The 15,412-nt window shown below is 36.3% G+C and overlaps 1 long non-coding RNA gene across 3 annotated transcripts in view; it reads left to right on the top strand.

Moving 5' to 3' along the window:
- LOC112207468 (uncharacterized) overlaps window positions 1-15,412 on the top strand; it is a 117,060-nt gene that overhangs the window by 89,957 nt on the left and 11,691 nt on the right. Inside the window, exons 3-6 of one of the 3 annotated variants that reach the window (XR_010154577.1) lie at window positions 6,657-6,694; window positions 7,768-7,957; window positions 13,262-13,385; window positions 14,490-14,780. This is a non-coding gene — a long non-coding RNA (uncharacterized LOC112207468). Of the gene's footprint in view, window positions 1-6,656; window positions 6,695-7,767; window positions 7,958-13,261; window positions 13,550-14,489; window positions 14,781-15,412 lie in introns of those variants that run through there. The other 2 variants (XR_010154578.1, XR_010154579.1) reach the window with 2 other exon arrangements.

Here is a 15,412-nt window from a genome sequence, read left to right as displayed (position 1 = left end):
GGTGGACTGCATGGATTTGATTCTAAGCTATGCTATAATGAGAAAGTAGCTGTAACCCTATTCTCATTTTCTTCACATGTAATATAGAAATCATCATCAGACAATATACAGATAGGGGCAAGATATTTCACAGATAATAATAGGTGAAAATGGAGAGTATGTGGGTGTAGACATGGCAAAGTGAGTTTAAATGGTTTCAGGAGTCTGTGGAAGTTGTCTTTGGGTGATTCAATGTTCTCAGGGAAGCACAACCAAAAAGACATTGAAGATTTCTGGGGAAGTGTTAGGGATTAGAGACAGAATAAGATACAAAATTAGGTAAATTAGAGAGTGAATAGATTGGAGCATATGTAGTATGATTGATTGATAGGCAGCACTGAGATTCTCATTTTCAAGTGGGATATTTTTCAATTTGATCCATATAGCTAGTTGCTCAAATATATGTGGGGATTTGGTGGAAATTTGGATCTAACCAGGGTTATTTTTCTGGTTAGATTCAGCAAAGTGAAAGAGCAACAAGGAAGTTGAAGTTTCCTGGGAATGGTTGGCCATGGAATTTAGGCAGGAGAACAGGAAATAGAGTACATCAAGTTGGTAAGGGTCATTGTGAATATGATAAAATAATAGTTTGGAGGTCTCAGAGAGATTGAAAAATTTTATGTCAGCGTATGAAAGGGAATGATTAAAGGAGGAGCTCAGAGAATGGGATGAATGAAATTATGACTACAGAGAAGTTGCTATTATAAGTAACGACGATGCTTCACTCAGTCCGTCTGGAAGTGTGGTCCCTGTGCTAGCAACATCAGCATCACCTGGGAACTTACTAGAACTGCACATTCTCAGGTTACACCCCCAGATCTACCAAATCTGAAATTCCAATAGCAGGCCTCAGCAATCTCTTATTGTAACACAACTGTAGGCAATTTTGAGGCACACAGTAGTTAGCACAACTGGTCTAGGGTATGTCCTATTTGGTCTTCCTCCCCAGTTCACAGTACAGAGCTCCTAAAACTTGAAATTTCCTGATAGAGATGAGAGGACCATCCTTTACTAGTCATAAGTCCCTCTTAGCCATACCTGAGTTTATGCTATTGACATGACATGAGTGGTGGCTGGAGACCCGTATAGCTTCAGGGTGGGTGCTGGACATCAGAAACATGAAGGCATAACTAGATGGTTGAAACTGTCAGCCCTCTCCTCCATCACCTCTGAGGTGCTGGGAGGGTGATACAGTGACATACTTAGAGGTCATATGGCAGCTTTGTGCCCCTTTTCACCATACCTGGCCCTATGTCTCTCTTCTATTTGACAGTTCCTGATTTGTATCAGACAGTAACTGTAAGCAAAGTGCTTTCTTGGGTTCTGTGCGCCATCTTAGCAAATTATAGAACCTGGGGAAGGAATCCATGGAAGTCCTAATTTATAGACAGTTGGTCAGGAGTATGGGAGGCCCACAACTCCTCTCTAATGGTGGGGGTGCCGTCTTGTGGGCCTGAACCCTGAACTTTTGGGATCTGATGCTATCTCCAGATAGATAGTCTCAGGATTGAATTGAATTGTAGGACACCATTTGGTGTCCTGAGAGTTGAAGAATTGATTGGGGTGAGACTAAATCCACAAATTTGATCTCAGAAGTTTGAGTAGAAATAATTCTGTTGGAAAACATTATCATTAGATCAAAGGTGTTCATAGAACTGAGAGATCAAAATGGCAAAGAGTCATCTATGATTACACATTGTTGACATAAACTAGAATTAAGACAAGAGTATGTCAAAGAGAGTTACATTGAGCCAGGGATAAAAATAGTCAATCAATTGATTGATTAGAATTTAGTAAATGCCATTTTTAAAAAAATTAATCTTTACTTAATTAATGGAGATACTTATCTCCATTTTGACTTTAAATTTATAATTAAAAAATTGCAATTTTATCTACTTTCCATAAAAGGAAACTGAAAAGCAATAGTAAAATGCTTCGACAGAAAATCTAACCTTCTTATTCCCAAGACGAAGAATGGCCAACTACCTTAAGCACAAAGTTAGAAAAACTTTCATAATTTTTTACGATGCCATATTTTATAGCTTTGAACAAGTTGAATTGTTAACTAGACCGCCCAGAGAATGGAGCCATCTAATATAATTTCCTTACTATTTAGGTAAGATTTTGTTGTTGAAAATCTTAATCATTTTTAATGACCCTGTTTTCAGAGCCTGATATTAATGATTCGTGAAACTCATTAAATGTAGTTATGCATCTGATTTGAAAATCTTGAGGGAGATTTTTGGTCAGATATGCATAGCAAATCTATGTCACTAGACATATGTCCCTGCTACCCATGTCACAACCTTTATGTCTACTCTTGAATTGAGGTTTTGCTACGTTTTATTTTTGAGGTTTAAGAATTATTCGTTTAGGTATCTGGGTGCAGTACACCAGCATGGCACATGTATACATGTGTAACTAATCTGCACAATGTGCACATGTACCCTAAAACTTAAAGTATAATGATAAAAATAAAATAAAATAAAATAAAAAAAGAATTATTCATTTAACTGACAGAAAATTGTATTTCTCTTGTTAGAATAGAGCCCAATTTATCTTTTCTATTTTTCATGGAGACATGAAAGGATGTGAATTTGGAATCAGAGAAACCTGAGTTCCACCATGCTTTCTTCCTCTTGCAATCCATGAAATCCACAGTGGGTTAGTGGATATTACAAAACCTCTGGTCCCACCTTATTAAGATGGAAAAAAATAATACTAATTGAAAGAATGAATGTGATAATGAGAAGAAATGGCATCAATAAAGTTTCTGGAACACAGTAAGTTCTAACAAATGCTAGTTCTTTTCTTTCATTATTCAAAATCTAAATAGAAGCCAGTTGGTAATTCCAAGATAATAGTATGAAGACAAAAAAAAAAAGTTTGTTAACTGACCTTCAACCATTGAGGCCTTATCTTATAGAAAGCAAAATTAACAAATATTTTCTCCCTTCTACAAATGTACACCCTCTGAGAAAGAGAGACAGTGTTCCAATCAAGACGATGAAAGTATTCTGGGCACACATAGGAAGGGAAGAAGAATAAGAGAGAACCTTTAAAAAGACAATTTTAGATAGGCACCCTATTTTTACCGGCAATAACATTTTTTAGAACTTACGGCATAAAAATAGAACTTAAATGGACTCAGTGCTGAGAAATTTTTATAAGGGTGCTTTATTTTCTTCTATGGTAAATCTAGGAACCAATAAAATAGCTTTGGTAATTCACTCATTACATTCTTTCCTAACTAATCTATTTACATTATAAATTTTGTTGATATGCTGTGCTTTTGCATTAATAATTCTCATGTGTCTCATTTGTGAATACATGAAAACTAGTTGTAAAATAAGGAAAATGTAATTTTGAAACATCTTCAAAAACAGTTGCATAATTTAACAAATGTTTATAAATTTTCATCCTTACTCTAAAACCATAGATATTCTAAAAGTGATTGAAGGTAAAATGATTTCTTTAAATAACTGGATTTCTCACCTTGAGTTATTTTATCTCCGTACAAACTGTAGCAGTGTTATACAATGGTTCAGAAGAAATTACTTCCAAGTGAGAATAAAGATACAGCTTATTAACACTTAATTTTATGGATGAGACCTGAAAAATTAAACTTTTCTTCTAGAGACAAGTTGGAGTTAGTTGTGTATATAGAGTGTGAATACATAGTGTCTATATTTTACTGTCATTATTTAAACAGAAACGTAATTTGCACTTCAAAAACCTACTACAAATTAGCTGTGTCATTTGGAAGTGTCAAAATTATCTCATTAATGATCAGATAGGCTTTTTGCTCATTGTAATGAGATGTTCCTATAAACCAAATTTGAAAGACAAAGACAGAGTTTGGAGTCTTTAGTACTTGGTAAAATCAGTAGCTCTATTTAGGGCTATATTTGCAAAATACTATTCCTACTCAAGCATATTATTATTTGCAAGGCCCTTCACAAATGTTGACCACAAAGATGTTTCTACCTAGCAGAAATAATTATAGTTACATATAGTTGTCTAGGAATATCTTAAACATGGGATACTAAAATAACTTTCAAGAACAAGAAGAAATGTTATACCAGGCATTTTTGCAACTAGTGCTCTATTTCAGTGCAATATTTGTGGCAATTAAAAACATAAATGACTTGGATTTACAGCTAAGATATCAAAGGAAAAATATGCAAAGGCATGATTATTTTATAAATGTGCCACATATGTGACTTGAGGTACAAAACCTCTAAGTTTAAAATTGTCTTTTTAAAAAAGAAATCAAAGCAGACAAGTGGGCAATAAGTTATGGATACTATTATAGGGTACCCTGGTAAACTAGTAGGAAGAAGACTTTTGGTACTGAAAATTCCAATTAACCACATGCCTCCATTAAGGCCATGATCACTGCCAATTTTTACTCACAAAGGCTGGAGCTAAAGTTATTTGGAATTCCATATGTGTCTAAACCATAGATTTATCAATTATCACTTAAACACAACTTGGAGGACACTATCCAGAATTTGTAGGGCTTGGCCTTATTCTAGAGAAACATACACTGGAATAGGCAGTTGGATTTTAAATTCAGCCTTAAATCTGTTGAAAATAATGCATTTTTTTCTCAGAGGTGAGATATTGTCCAACTCTCTTGACTTATTTTAGATTTGATATTATACAGTTCGAACACCATGGAGATTTACTAATCTGAATGAACACATACCAAATTAGTCTTTGCTCCAGTCTCAAAATCTGAGATTAATTCTGGCTGTTGAAGAAATTTTCCAGGGTTAGGAGTACGCTTCAATGCTGGTGACCGGTACTACTTTCTGGTAAACTATAGATGACATGTGCCCTTTCACTGCCTAAACTCACTTTGTAGAACACCATTAAATGAAACTCATCACCAGTAATTTGGGAGGCTACGGTGGGCAGATCATTTGAGGTCAGGAGTTTGAGACCAGCCTGGCCAACATGATGAAACCCCGTCTCTACTGAAAATACAAAAACTTATCCAGGCATGACGGGATGCCCCTGGAATCCGAGCTACTTGGGAGGCTAAGGCAGGAAAATCGCCTGAACCCAGGATGTGAAGGTTGCAGTGAACAGAGATGTTGCCATTGCACTCCAGCCTGGGTGACAGAGTGAGACTTCATCTCCAAAAAAAGGAAAAAAAAAGAGAGAGAGAGAGAAAGAAAATTGTCAGTGTTCAGTGACTGTTTTTTTCCATGCTGATAAACTATTACACAGAAAAGGAAAATTTTCGTGCTGATAAACTATTACACAGAAAAAGAAATGTATCCATAATGGACAATTAAAAGGGCTATACAATCTCTCTCACTGTATGATTCTGTTTTTTTTCTTTTTCTTTTCTTTTTTTCTTTTTTTTAAGACAGGATCTCACTCTGTCACCCAGGCTGGAATGCAGTGGCTCTATCTTGGCACACTGCAACCTCAGCCTCCTGGGTTCAAGCTATTCTCCTGCCTTAGCCTCCTGAGTAGCTAGGACTAGACGCATTCACCACCACGCCCAGCTAATTTGTGCATTTTAAAAATACAGGTGGGGTTTTGCCATGTTGCCCAGGCTGGTCTTGAACTCCTGACCTCAAATGATCCTCCCACCTCGGCCTCCCTAAATGTTGGCATTACAGGCATAAGCCACCAGGCTTGGCCTGATTCTGTTTTTTAACACAATTCCTATTACTTCTGTTTTAATTTTACAAAGCCATAGGTTTTTAATCTGAGAAACCTTTGAGAAAGCATCCAGATAAATTTATAAATAGAAAAATAAATTCAGATACATAGAATTAAGTTTATGATCTAATTAGTGGGTGGCAAATGAAAAATTTTCAAGTTCCATAAACTGAAGTGAAAGGATCACTTTCCTGAAAATATTACAAAGGCTTGATAATTACCTGGATTGTACTAAAACCTACACAATCTAGTATATTCTATAGCAGCAATTCATCAAGACAGCTTCACTTACCATGTAGAATTTATACGTACACTAAATTTAAGGAATGCATTACTTGTTATTGGAGAAGGATAATAACTCACAGCCGAACTGATTTGCATGAATGCCTATTAAACTATCATCGATGTAGAAATTAAAAGTTAAGCTATTCAGCCCCAGATGTGTGAGAGACAGAGAAAATCTTCAAAAGAGTTCAGCTACCAAATCTCTTCCTCAATAGCTCTTTGAGTCTCCAGACAGTTTCAACCACACACAGCCTCAGAGTCTTATGGTCCAAACAACAATTGACTGCAGCTCTAAAGTAAGAAAACATTTGAAAAGAAACAATCAAAGATCTATGCCAAGTTATGGTCAAGGAGGTCCACCTACTGGTGGGTGAGCATGGCAAGGATAGGGACTAAGCCAAATGATGGGTTTACCAAAACAGAAACAAGAGAAGCCAATGGAAACAGAGTCCAGGTTATAACAGGAGCCCAGGCACTTGATGTGGGAACTCTATTTGTCTCATTTAGCAGCTAGAGTTTTAACGTCCTATGAGGCACAGCTAATGCCCTTCATTATTATTTTTTGTAATTGACTGCATAGTTTAGAACTATGCCTTGAATTTAATATCTGTCTGTTGAAGAAGAGAATAATGATGAAAATCTGTCCACAGGTTCTGTGCAGTACTGAAGAGCAACTTCAGCTCTTGAGGTATCTATCAGAAGTCTTACTCTCTAAAAAGCCTCTGTTTAATTACTGATATAGGTTGCTGACAATTTCACTCTCACAATGTAGGGGAAGCAGGAATGTTATCTGGCCTCTTGGCTCCTCTTCCTTTGCCTTCCACAGATCTCTCTGCTGGTTCACAGAGGAATAGTTTCGTGGCTCTCAGTTCATTTTGCAATTCTGCTAGAATCTCATTCCATCCTCAATTGTAACTAGCTTGTCCTTCACCCAACGCTTATTTATGGAGGGACAGATAGCAAGAAGAAATCGCACTCTGGATTACAAAGTGGGAAGACGCACCCCTTAGCCAGAATGCCTGCCTCCTATGTTCATGATGGATATTTCGAATTGATCTCAGTACTCTTTTCCATTGAGCCCATGTCCCAAATTGGCCGTGAGTTAGGGAGAGGGCTCTAGAGTGGGAAAGATGTACCCAAAACTTCCCTAATCTGACTATCAAGCCTAAAAAATTAAACTTTCAATTCAACATCCCTTGTTTCTCCAACTTGGAGTGCCTGATGGTGTGGGAAGCCCCGACTCATAAAAATTCATAGTTGAAGATTGTTGGTAATTTTGCCCAACCCCTTCTTTTTTTGTTATACTTTATGTTCTAGGGTACATGTGCACAACGTGCAGGTTCGTTTCATATGTATACATGTGACATGTTGGTGTGCTGCACCCATTAATTCGTCATTTACATTAGGTATATATCCTAATGCTTTCCCTCCCCTAGCCCCTCACCCCACAACAGGCCCCAGTGTGTGATGTTCCCCTTCCTGTGTCCATGTGTTCTCATTGTTTAATTCCCACCTATGAGTGAGAACATGCAGTGTTTGGTTTTTTGTCCTTGTGATAATTTGCTGAGAATGATGGTTTCCAGCTTCATCCATGTCCCTACAAATGACATGAACTCATCATTTTTATGGCTGCATAGTATTCCATGGTGTATAAGTGCCACATTTTCTTAATCCAGTCTATCATTGTTGGACATTTGGGTTGGTTCCAAGTCTTTGCTATTGTCAGTAATGCCTCAATAAACTCCTTCTTTCTTTGCCTAGTTACAGCTCAATGCAACCTCCTGGCAGGCCAGCCTTAAGCCCAGCAGTCCAACCATGCATCTAAGCTGAGTTCTCATCAGAGCCAACTTCAATTATAAACAATTGAGATGATGCCAGAGGCCAGAATCCCTGAGAACCCAATTTGCTGTCATCACCATGGCTGAAACAAGGTGCTTGGCATCTAGAAAAGGTGATCTGTGGGAAATTTCCAATAGAGTTCAATTTTTCTAAGTTTAAAGTGTACAATATCATCAAGGTCAGACACTCGAGATAAAACTAGGCTTGCATTTAAATATAATAAAAAAATTTGAAGAATAGTAAGAGTGGTGACTACTTTTACACAGGAATGTTTTAAATAAATTGTTTTTTTCTTCTGCCTTTAAAATTTTGTGATTTGTCAATGAGATGTTGACATATTTTTAATGAAGCATGCCTTGTAAAATAATAAGTGAATGAAAAATACACAGTAATATTCACATCAACAAAGCTAGAAGACTGTATGTCTCAAGAGGCTCCATCATCTACCCAGTGGCCACTTGACCAAATTAAGATCCAAATACCAAAAAGAAAAGTAATTAAAATTTGTGTTGCATGCCTTATAAGACCAAACCTATAAAATGAGGGGAAACTTCACAATTACTTGTCATTTGCTCTGTGGAATTGTAACAGATGGATTATAAAGACGATTCCATGATAAACATCTAAATGTGGTTACTACCTTCTGTGCTTTCTTGGTTCATATTTTTATTGTTTTTTTCTTTATAAACAGATAATTCATTCCTATCTATGGCAATGCAAACTTTTCAGATCATGTGTGATAAATAGTTATCCAACTTTCTAGATGTCCACCCACAGCTGCTTCCATGTGAAGAGGTGGAAACGGATTCTGTGCATGATACTGGTTAGGATTGGGAACTTTTTTTTAAAGGAGATTTTTAAAATTAGTTTTCCTTGTACACATAGCCATAATATTGTGTTGCTAACTGCCCTCTGGGAACAAAGTCATACCAATCACAAATATATTGCCTAAAGTGGGAGGCTTATTACTCTGCTGTGAATTCCATCTCCTATTATGTTTTAAAGATGCTACAAACTTGAGACATTACTATGTAGATGACATTCCCAGCAAATCCCCAAACAACATTTAATGAGATTTCAAATACCAGGATCTTGCAACAGTAAAAGATATAAGGAAATAAAGAAAAGCACAGTATATGTGTAGAAGGCATTAAAACACAAATTTTATAATTATGAATGCATATAATAAGGAACAAGTTTTACTCTAAATAGCAATTAAATCAGAACTACGATACAGGGAATAAAAGTGAATATTAAACCATTGTACTGACAATAACAGAGCCCTTTTTCTGCTGCGTGATGGAATTTAGTGTTTACTAAGGAAGAAAAAAATGCAAGATATCTTAAATTTGGTACTTTCCAACAAATTTAAGAAATGTGTACACACTTGAGGAGACTTAAGAAGTCTCTGACTAAAACACTAGAAAAGAAAAGCAGTGAAAAGCCAAATAACTATTACTCAACAATAACGACATTGGTTACTATTATATTAATATTAAACACACTATTAAGCAACAACATTTCAGTTACTCACTGAGCCCAAAGTCATTTTTCATGAACCATTCACAACACTGATAACCTATTGAAAAATGATTGAAAACAAAAAAACTTATTGCTTTCCAAGTCCTTTTAAAGCCTTCTCATGTGTCATTTCATATAATCCTTATAACGAATCTATGGAGTATATACTGACTTTATCTCTGTACAGAAAAGAAAACTGAGTCATATTCAGAATAAGATGCAAAGTTCCCCAGATAATCAGTGTCATAGGTGAAATTTGTTGTCACAGTGTACTCAAGTGTAATTTAGGGAAGCAGTACAAATGATGGTTGAAAGCACAGGTTCTAGGGTAAATAGCCTGAAGTCAAAATCTAGTTCATATCCTCAGTGGCTGTGTGATCTTGGGAAATTTCCCTTAACTCTCTGTGTCTTGGTTTTATAGTTTCATCCATTTTTGCCTCTCATATGAGGTGGTGAGCATTACACTAGTTTATGCTTCTAGGACACTGAAAACGGTACCTGGCTCTTGATAAATATTACAAATTTTGTTTCATTTTCTTCACCGTGAGTATTTCATGGCCAGATGGAAATCAATGTCAATATGAAAAAATGTTCATAATTCAGCAGGAAGAAATACAAAAACATATAAACAACTTTGTTTTACTGACAAGTGTATTTGGAAGCTATGTCAAATTGAGAAGGGAAAGGGAAAGCCTCTAAGGGCATCGATTAATCAATGACCGAAAGCTGATGAGATTTGTCTGGAATTTTTTTTGGAGACTCTGAGACTTAAAATTTTGACAAAATAAGGAGATGAATTGAGTAGTGTGGAAGAGACATTTTCTGAAGTCAGCAGAGAAAGGAGAGACAAATATGGTAAGGGGAAAATGGTATGAAGTAATAATATCTATGAAGTGCTTTCTAAAGTATAACACATGTAAATTATGTTAAATGTAAACTATCATGATTATATCATTACTGTCTGACTGATACAACTATATCCACCTCAGTTAGCCACATAAGATCAATTTTCCTATACCTTAGCGAATACCAGTAACCTCCAGTTCAGAAACAGCATAAATATCTATCCACAGCTGAGCAGACACATACAGCTAGCTACCAGATGAAATGGGCTATATCATAAAATACTATTGTTTTCCATTTTTTAATTGTGGCAAAACACACTCAACAATTTGCATCTTAACCACTGTTAAGTATACAATTCAGTGTTATTAAATGTATTCACAATGTTGTGCAAGCATCACCACCACCCATCTCCATAATTCTTTTTGTCTTGTAAAATTGAAATCCTGTACCCATTAAAAAGTGACTCCCCATTCCCTGCCCTCCCAGGGCAACTACAGCTTTACTTTCTGTCTTGATGAATCATACAATATCAAATGCAATTTTTAAAATATTTAAAATCTTTTGTCTGGAAGCAAAGTGGAAGTTAATATCAATGGCTACGCCTTCAGTGAGTTCTGAGACCACATTACAATGTAGTTAACCATTTATCTTTTATTATGTTCTAGACCTATTATTTCTTCCTGGCACAAAAATATCTTCTTTGTAGATTATGGCATTTACCTCTATCTCCACACCATTTTGGTCTCTCATCCACAGATCATCAGCCTCTTGCTTAGTCTTCCATTTAATGACAATTTCTATTTAGTATACAACAGTCCTTCCCCCTGCAATGCAATTTCTTCACTCTTTAAAGCTCTGAGTCTGGCTACTGGTCTCTGTTTTGTACTCATCCCTAGAGCCATGTCTTCAAATATTTCTCAGAACTTCTTCACATCTAAAAATCAAGGATTAATTTATTGCTCTCTGATTATATTCTTCTGGTATTTCAAATATCCTGTATAACTTCTTCATCTGCCCTTGCTTTTATTCTACATCAAGATGTCAAGTTCATGGACTTCCCAATTAATCATTTAAAAAATTTATTTCAAGCCTTTATGAGTCACTACAATATACATATGTTCTCAGGAATTATGGCCCTACAATTTGTATGTGAGAATAGTTCCTGTGTGAGGCATTATGGACATAAGAGTAAATAAATTCTAGCCCCTGCCTACAAGGAGCTAATTCCCAGCCTAAGACAGATTATAAGCCAATAATATGCAGAGTTGTAAGACTAAGGAAACTGATTGGGATATGCCTAATTCGAGCTGGGAATATCAGAAGAAAAACTTTTTGAAAGTCATGAGACATGAGCTGTGCCTAAAAGAATAAAAAATAGAGAGAGAAATAAGAAGAAATAAATTAGGGAATGAGATGGGTATAATAGTAGAAAAAGGAAATCTCTTTAGATAAAACAGGGTATGAGAGTATATAGGAGGCGTATTAACTCAGTGTGGTTGGAGAAAACAGGTTGAAAGGAGAAATAGGGGAGAAAGTTACAAAGGGAATCAAACGTGTTAGTAGTTGAGGGAAAAGCAAATATTGAATACGACCCATAGATCTTGTATAACCCAATGTTTGGTAGTAGCTTACATAAAAAGTTGTGACAAAATAACCAGAGATATACAGAGAAAATAATAACTGAGTATTATATTTCCTCTCAGTAGAAACCTAAAAAAAAATGTAATCACACACTGATCTTTTAACTGACCTCCACTTATCTTGCTGCCTGGATTGGCATACATATTCCTCTGCCTGAAAAATTGCTCAACACTTTTGAAAGGTTGTTTCTCACTGTTACACCCAGGCATTTCTGCTAACACCAGCTGAGTTGTAAGGGGCCCTCCAGGAGACCTAGGCTGTTCTCCTTATCACATACATTATTTTCATTTATCAATTTAACCAGAACATCTAATGAAATATTATGGACACCAATAGCATGAATACAAATATAGCTATAGACCCTAAAAAGTAAATTGATGTCTCCTGAAAGGCTGTCATGTCTTAGATGCTAAATTTGGAGTATGTGTTTCTAATAAATAAATAGTTTGCTTTAATCATTCTGACTTATGAATGTAATATAGAGGAGCAGCTTTGATTTCGCCCTTAATCTTAAAAAAAAAATTAGCCGGGTGTGGTGGTGGGCACCTGTAGTCCCAGCTACTCAGGAGGCTGAAGCAGGAGAATGGTGTGCCCCTGGGAGGCGGAGCTTGCAGTAAGCCAAAATTGTGCCACTGCTCTCCAGCCTGAGTGACAGTGCCAGACTCTGTCTCAAAAAAAAAATCATACAAGAAGTAAATGATGATTTAGCATAAAACACAACTTTAGCCTAAAACACAGTTCGTAGGGCTCAAACTTTGTTATTTTATGGGATTATACTAACCAGTTAATATTCAAAATTTACCATTTCAAAAGAAGAAATATTGGTCTGGGAAAATTCCCATTGCTTATACAGAAGAATGGAGGAATCTTTTTGAGAACAACAATTCTAATGATCTTCCTCATCACTGGTTCCAAAACCAAGCCCATGGAAGGCCTGCATAGGGATAATGTGGAGAACATGCACAAGAAATACACATCACCAGCTCCTCAACTCAGAGCTCCAAGGGAATGGCCAAGGAAGCTGTATTGTCCTAGGAAATTTGAGACAGTTTTGACTTACATTAAATCCTGCTCAATCATATGTATGTACACACACACCCACACACCCACACACACAGACGGTGTTGTCAGTGAAGCCTCTAACAATGCATCTTGACTGGACAGATTTGACAATTAAAATGGCTGGAAGAAAATAGGGCTTCATAAGTGGCACTTACTATTCACATTACACATTAAAAGGACATCTCCTAAATTAAATCTTGTCTATGATAAAAAGGCAGAAAATCATGACCCAAGGCTAGTTTATAACTGCAGAAATGTTCAAGATAGACCAATGCTTTCTATGTTTAGGAACTGACAATAAAGTACAGGTCTTTATAATCTACCATTTTGCCTCATTTGATACCAGGTGACCTTCATAATGCAGGCAATAGAGAATTGCAAGATTTGTCAGAGATTTCAGGTCTTTGGAAAGCTATGCTCTTTCACAAGAACAGCCATGGAAACAGGAAGAAAGTCAATTCCCACTTAAGGTAATCAGAATTTACAAATATTCCTTTCTTCATTGAAATCTCAATAGGCACTTCAATATTATCTTTAATTAATTCTTTTGTTACAATCATGCATCACATAACAACATTTTGGTCAAGGATAGTGCACATGTATGACAGTGGTGCAATAAAATCATAACACTGTATTTTTACTGTACCTCTTGTATGTTTAGAAATGTATAGATACACTTACTGTATAGATATAAGTAAGTATAGATATACTTAACTGTTGTGTTACAATTGCCTACAGTATTCAGTACAGTAACATGCTGCACAGGTTTGTAGCCTAGGAGGAATAGGCTATACCACCTAACCTAGGTATGTAATCAGCTATAGCATCTAGGTTTATGTAAGTAAACTCTGTGATGTTCATACAATAATAATATTGTCCAGCAATGCATTTCTCAGACACACCCCTGTCATTAAGTGACACATGACTGTATTAGTTAACACTATGGGAACTTCATGGGAAATGGACACTGCAGCTCCACCATAAATAGAAACTGTTTATGTCAAAAAACACGTAAAAGCATAGTTGCAAGATTACAATTCCTTCCAGATATTTCATTTAGTATCTCCACAGATCACTTACTGCCTGAATAGCATTCTTGGGTCTCCACCGCCTCACATTTGATTTCAGGTCATTCCATCAATTGTCAAAGACGCATCCAACATTAACTTTCCAACTACTGGTTTGGATTGTGTCAACATTGTCATCCTGGGCCACAAGAACACAAAAGGCTAACTCAGTGAGGCAACATAGACACTGATCAGTGAGATTTTGCTGAAGGGTGGTACCATTTTTTACTAAGATCAAGGGTATTCATAACTTCAGGCATCTAGACAACATTGAAAAGGACAGGTTCGTAGATAAAAAGGAAAAGAGGAAGGGTTTTTGCAGTATATATGAGCTACCATGTCTCCTGTTTAACCTGAGTCTGAAGAGATTCAAAGTGCAGGTGCCGTGAAGGCCTCTTTAATAGTTCAATGTCGATTGATTTTCTGGGCTACACTTCGCAGCATTCAAATTGCTAAATGCATATAAACTACTACTGAATATTTATAACCTGGATTTGTGCTTTTGAGTGACCTTATCTACAGTTACGTGCTTCAGTGATTCAACTTGGGGTGGACTACAAACTGATAAATTGAAGACCCTGCTTATTCCTTGAGTATTGCTACACTGACAACTGATTTAGTGAATGCCACTGTGAAAATAATAAACCTCTTGGTGAATATATTTAGACATGTCTTGTAACCTGTACACATCTTAACCAGAGATGTCACTTGGTCTTTCTATGTTCAGGAGTGTGTGGAGATAGAAAAACATACAGGATTTTAATTGTTTCCTGTGAGACTAACAGAAAATTCAAGCTAGTGAAGTATGTTTATGCATGGCACACTTCTCATGAGCAATTTTAGGAAGTTCTACCCATAACCCCGTATGTCTTTTGATATGTGGGTTACCTTGGAGAGAGAAAAAGAATCTCTGAACACAAGCATGAAATACTTTAGAATTTTATCTAGAGTTGGACGTGTCCGAAAGCTTTTGTATAAACTTGCTTGATGAGCAACTGTTGTCCACTGGTACCTTCACTGTACAATCCACACACAACCAAACTTCACAACTGGACACCTAAATTTGCACTTTGTTTGGTAAAGCTGAATGAAAAATGTTGTCTTTTAAGCTTATGCTCTCTTATGAAAACTGTTATTAGATTAATTTTACTCCAAGATATGCCAGTTAGGAAATAACTTCCAATTTAATTTCACCAGCTCCCTGTGGGTGGACTAATTTCTCACACATCACACTTACTCTGGTGGTGAAATGCCTCAAAAGAAGGTCTCCAGAGTGTTGCTTTACCTAGAAGGACAAGAATGAAGAGACATAAAAATCATTCATTAAGAAGGAAGATTTTCCTTTTCTAGATTTTCACTTGTAGGATCCAATTAATTTGATCACTTAATATTTTGTCCTGGTGGGCATTCATTTTACAAATTTGTAAGGT

This window comes from Pan troglodytes, chromosome 22 (assembly GCF_028858775.2).
Source record: "Pan troglodytes isolate AG18354 chromosome 22, NHGRI_mPanTro3-v2.0_pri, whole genome shotgun sequence".
NCBI classification, from domain to species: Eukaryota; Metazoa; Chordata; class Mammalia; order Primates; family Hominidae; genus Pan; species Pan troglodytes.
This window is presented reverse-complemented; position numbering and strand designations above follow the sequence as displayed.